The following is a 5,963-nucleotide window of genomic DNA, read 5'->3' on the forward strand; positions in this document are numbered from 1 at the left end:
CAGAGGGCCTCATGTTCCCCTGGATCTGTGTCCTGCTTCTCAGTGTTTGGACAGGACAGCCTCCCACTCAGCCTCGTCCACCCTCCAGTTGCGACCTCTGGGACCGTCTTCTCAGCCATCCCCTGCTTCCAGGACCAGCTGACCCCGCTTCTCTGTGGTCAGCACCTTGGTGTCGACCACCAAGAATTCGAGATCCATCAGAATCAGGCCTCTCATGTGGGCCTTCTGGTCGACCCGCCTCCGGATCTCCTACCCCCGCCTGGCTCTGGGCCTCTGTTTCAGCCGCGACTCCTGCCAGTTGACGAAGCCCAAGAAACACGTTTGTGCCTCAGATGTTTACATTTCACCCCAGTTGATTACTCTGATCTCACGCTCTTTCTCGTGCTCTCTTTCTCTCTCTATGAATAGGATGTGTGTGTGTGTGTGTATATATATATATATCCTGAACTGTTGGTAAGCTCCAAATGTTATGCCCCTTTATCCCTAAATTCTTCTGTATTTTTCCTAAAAACAAGGACATTCTCCTACATAACCACAGGAAAATTATCAAAGCCAGGAAATGAACAATGATACAGTACTAGTATCTAGTCTATAAACCTTATTAAAATTTCACTGATTTTCCTGCTAATGCCCTTTATAGCAAAAGAAATATATTCCGGGGTCCAGTGTAAGGTCAAGCCTCGCATCTAACCATACCTCATTCGTCTCCTTTAATCGGTTGCTGGCACCTTCCCTTGTCTTCTGTGACTAGTACAGGAGTTATTTTGTGTACTGATCCTCAATTTGCATTTGCCTGACGTTTTCATGTGCTGAGACTGGGTTACAGGTGCTGGAACATATCAGGAAGGGTGCTCTGTCCCGTTACCGTGATGTCAACTTTAGTCGCATGATATCTCCTCTGCAAGACACTACATGTCCTTTTGTGCAGAGGAAACAACTACTTTATGGGTATTGCTCAAAAGTAATAACTGTGTTACGGGAATTTCGCCTCAATAAAAATTTTTAAATATCATTAATTTTTTCATCTTCATTAAGAACATTATGATTGTATAACGATGTAGCTTTTACAGTGTGGCCATATGATTGTGAAAACCTTGTGGCTGACACTCCCCTTATCTGATGTATGGACAGATGAGTAAACAGCAAGGACAAAAAATAAATAAATAATGAGGGGGAGTGGATAAGGGGCATGGGGTGTTTGAAGTGTTCTTTTTCATTTTCATTTTTATTCTAGTATGTATTTTGTGGGGAGTGATGAAAATGTTCAAGGGTTGCTTGTGGTGATGGGAGCACAGCTATCTGATGATACTGTGAACCACCAAACACTTTGGATGATTATATGGTTTGTGAACATAGCTCAATAAAATTGCATTAAAAAAGATCATATGAAATATATTTTTATCCTCTCCCATTTAAGTATATTTGTCTCGGTGGAGGCGAGTTACGACTCTAAGATCACGGAGTCGAGATTTAAGCTCAGCTCTCTATGACTACAGAGCCTGAGCTATTTATTTTTAACTGTGATGGAATTCACATAACCTCAAATTCACCATTTTGAAATATTAAAGTGTACAATGCAGTGGCGTTTTGTACAATCACAATTTCATGCAACCCCCACCTCTGCCTGATTCCAAAGCATTTTCATCATGTCAAAAAGAAAGCTCCTATTCATCCAACAGTCATTTCCCACTCGCCCCTCCCAAGCCGCGTTCTGTTGTAACCAAGAAATCAGGAAATCAGGATGTAAGGGATGATTTTGATCACTGAATCATTATATAGATATTCCTTTTTGCTTTTTGCTATGTTGGAGTAGGCAGAGGGAAATTCCTGAAATCTCTCAATTGTACTCCAGCTGCCGTGATCTCTGATAATGATTGTAGAGCCCTTATCTTCTGCCCTGTGATTGTAAAACCTTGTGACTAACCTTCATTTGTACCGTTATCCAGTTTTTCAACCTTAGAGTCTTTGGATCATTAAAGACAGCCTCTAATGCTTATTGATGAAGGGTCCTGGGTTAGCAAAGAACTGATCCACCCCAAGTCCAAAGGTATCAGCGACCTAGACTGGGTCTCACCTAAGGGGGCCCGCCTGACATGCGCAGTAGCCTAGACTTCAACCTACAAGTCACCTGGACCTCATTATAATACTAAGAATCACGCCATCTTCATATGAAGGCCTCCGTTTTCTCACATTCTGTGGCTAAGCATATAATCAATCTGTGCATGATCAATAATTAGATCATCTCTAACTGTATCATCCGGGGCCACTGTGCTCATGATCCTAAAACCTGCTCATCTTTTAGTTCTATAAGACTATCAGAATTACTGCAAGTCGGGGAGAGATTTTGGGCTGCTAGACCATCTACTGACCTGCTAGGCGCCTAGTAACAAACTCCTTTTCTCTTTGAAACCCTGGGATCTCAGGAATTGGTCATTTGAGCACATTGGGCAAAGAATCCACAGCCTGTGTCTGGGTAACACTGTCTCGATGGAGTTGCCTATTCTGGATTTAAAAAGTATCTTGGGGGAAGATGCTTTGAGACTCGATGAGACTGCTTCCTTGCTCTTTCGTGGAAGCTTCCAGGACAAACCCTCTCTTCCTGGCGATGAAAGCAGCCCGAAACCTAAGAGTTGTTATGCCATCCTTAGCCATGAGGGGGAGCCAAACTTAGGTTGAAACTAAAAACAAAGAAGGCAAAATGGAAAGACTTAAACTGAGCCCTTGATGACCCTGAGCAAGGGTTATCAAGTCTTAACGCTCCCCTGCCCTCTGGACTTCCAGTTTCTGCTTTCCTATGCTGTTGTTGCTTAAGCTGGTTTGGGATTGTCTATAAATTGTGCTGCCCGCTTCCTGAGAGGTCACACCCCCAATCGTCACCCCTGCTTCCAGGTTTTCTGGGGGTTCGGGTAGAGGTTTCATAAGGCCAAGGTGTCAAGACCAGCGGCTGTCAGGGCTCTCAACCTCCCAGCTGGGATCCGCGTCGCTCTCAACCTCCCAGCTGGGATCCGCGTCCCGTCGAGCCTCAAGGGTAGGGCTGAGCTGTGTCCCCAGTCTACCCTCTCCTTGCACTTCACTGGGCAAATGGACACAATCTTTTTCTTCATGAATCAGTGTCTGTGCTGGGGCTCTCTCGGGCTCTTGATTGGCAGCACCAGCTGCCTACCCTGCAAACTTCCCCACACACCCTTCTTTTGTTCAGGTTTAGGGGAGTGCCATGCTCAGAGAGGCAGGGGCCCTCTCCCCACAAGAGGATAAGTCGTGCTGCGTGTAAGCCAGTTGCCACAACCCCATTTCCCTTTGCCCGTCATTGATTTAGGTGGTGGTGGGGGAATTAAATCCTTCCTGATTGGTTTGGCAATTAAATGTTATTTCTTTTATGAAAGGATTCTAATTTATCGGGTGTTGATGTCTGTGATGCGTGGGAATAGTCCACCCTCACTTCAGATACCAACTGCAGAATTTGGGATAGCCAAGACCACCTCCGGTTCAGTAACTCACTAGAGGGGCTCAGAACTCACTGAAAGCTGTTGCACTCATTGCTTACAGTGAAAGGACACCAATCAGACCCAGCCCAGGAAACAGGTGCACAGAACGGAGCCCAGGAGAGTTCAAAACATGACGCTTCCAAATGTCTTATCCCGTGGAACATGGACAAGACAAACTTCTCTGGGCAACTCTGCCAGATGATAGGCATGGAGTGTCGCCAGCTGGGGAAGTCCATGGAGGTCTCCCACTGAGGCTCTGTTGTGTGGACATGTTGGCCACCCACACGGCTGAACTCAGCTCCTGTGGACATTGAACTGAAAAGCAGGGTCCAAAGTCCCCATCATAAGTCACCTTGCCTGCATAGATTGTGGCATGGCCCCCGGCCCCTGGGAAAACAACGGCACTCATCAGGCAGGATATTCCAGCTCTCCTGGAGCTGAGGGCAAGGACCAGTTTCTCCTTGGCAAGGTTAATTCTTTACTGCCCGATGTACTTAACTGGAAAATGGGAAGGTTAGCAACCCTCGATAACCTCCAATTTTCTGATGCCTGATATCCAAAAATCTGGAAACCATTGATATAAGGAGATAAAAAAGGTCCTGATTCCCAGTCCTCCTCCTTCTCCCTCCTTCTCTAGGGTCAAGTTCTGTTGTCTCTCACTACAAAATACATTTCAAATCTTTACATCTCTCATCTCCTTTCGAAGTACTGCAAAATGGCTTCCTACTTCTACTCTTGCTCCCCAAAATTCGTTTTTCCCACAGCTTCCAGAGTAGCTTTAATGAATGAATCAGCCCCAGTTCCTATAACGTCCTCAAGGCCTTTCTATACTACCTCCAGCAAGATCCTTATTTGCTGCCTTGCCTCAAAGACACTTGTCTGGGCGCCTCGACTGGGAGCTTTGCAGGAGGCCGCAGCCGGTCCCGCGCAGGAACGATGTTTCGCAACCAGTATGACAGTGATGCCACTGTTTGGAGACCTCAGGGCAGGATTCATCAAATTGAATACGCAATGGAAGCTGTCAAGCGAGGTTCAGCCACAGTTGGCCTGAAATCAAAAACCCACGCAGTGTTGGTTGCATTGAAGAGGGCACAATCAGAGCTTGCAGCCCATCAAAAAAAAATTCTCCATGTTGACAACCACTGGTATCTCAATTGTGGGGCTTACTGCTGATGCTAGACTGCTATGTAATTTCATGTGCCAGGAATGTTTGGATTCCAGATTTGTATTTGACAGACCTCTTCCCGTGTCTCATCTTGTTTCTCTAATTGGAAGCAAGACCCAGATACCAACACAACGATATGGTCGAAGACCACACGGTGTGGGACTGCTCATGGCTGGTTATGATGATATGGGCCCTCATAGTTTCCAAACCTGTCCATCTGCTAACTATTTCGACTGCAGAGCTATGTCCATTGGAGCCCGTTCTCAATCAGCTCGTACTTACTTGGAAAGACATATGTCTGAGTTTATGGACTGTAATTTGAATGAACTGGTTAAACATGGTCTCCGTGCCTTAAGAGAGACACTTCCTGCAGAGCAGGACTTAACCACAAAGAATGTTTCCACTGGAATTGTTGGTAAATATTTGGAATTTACAATCTATGATGATGATGATGTGTCTCCATTCCTGGAGGGTCTTAAAGAAAGACCACAGAGAAAGGCACAGCCTGTTCAACCTTCTGATGAACCTGCAGAAAAGGCTGATGAACCAATGGAACAGTGAGCAATAAACCAGACTACATGTGTATTATCAAATACGTAACAATGCAACAACATGAATCGGAATGACAATAATCTGTACTTCGAACCAAATGGTGCAGAGTGGTGGAATGGTGTGTTTTAAGAATCAGCCTAGAAGTGAATTTTTTCCAAGTAACCTAACTGAAACCATATAATGGAGTGCTTTTTTCCTTTGAGAGGGACTATACAATGATTTTCTAGAAAATATAGGGTATCTATACTACCATTTTTATATGAAGAAACTAGTGTCTTTGTGGTTTTAAAACTCAACTGTGAAATAAATTTTTTTACCTGCAAAAAAAAAAAAAAAAGACACTTGTCTGGCCTCTGTCTACCTCTCTGATCACTTTCTCTTTTCCCCTTCACCCATTTTGTTCCCACCACACTCCCTTGAATGCACCAAGCACATTCCTTTCCTAGCCCCTTTGCACCAGCTGTCATCTAAGCCTGGGGTAACAGCATCGTCAGGTCCCAGATCTTCCCTATCCACTTTTCTGAGGGCGTCCCTGCCCTGAGCAGCCTCCTTCAGCCTCCCTTTGAGCTTCTTCATAGCGCACACCCCCAAAACAGGTTAGCTCAGAGGCCTATTATTCTGTGTCCTCCCCACCAGAATGCAAGTGCCACAGGGTCAGGACTTAGTCTTTCTCCAGGGTTTAGAATTAGTACCTAGGACATAATGTGGGTTCTTGCATCTGCAGGCCTCTTCTTGAGTGATCACTGGGAAGAGTGGATGAG

General features: G+C 45.3%; 1 pseudogene; it reads left to right on the top strand.

Moving 5' to 3' along the window:
* Positions 1 to 4,374: 4,374 nt before the first annotated feature.
* On the top strand, positions 4,375 to 5,431 carry LOC143658574 (proteasome subunit alpha type-1 pseudogene; annotated as a pseudogene).
* The last annotated feature ends 532 nt before the right edge of the window (positions 5,432 to 5,963 follow it).

Source organism: Tamandua tetradactyla, chromosome 16 (genome assembly GCF_023851605.1).
Source record: "Tamandua tetradactyla isolate mTamTet1 chromosome 16, mTamTet1.pri, whole genome shotgun sequence".
NCBI lineage: Eukaryota > Metazoa > Chordata > Mammalia > Pilosa > Myrmecophagidae > Tamandua > Tamandua tetradactyla.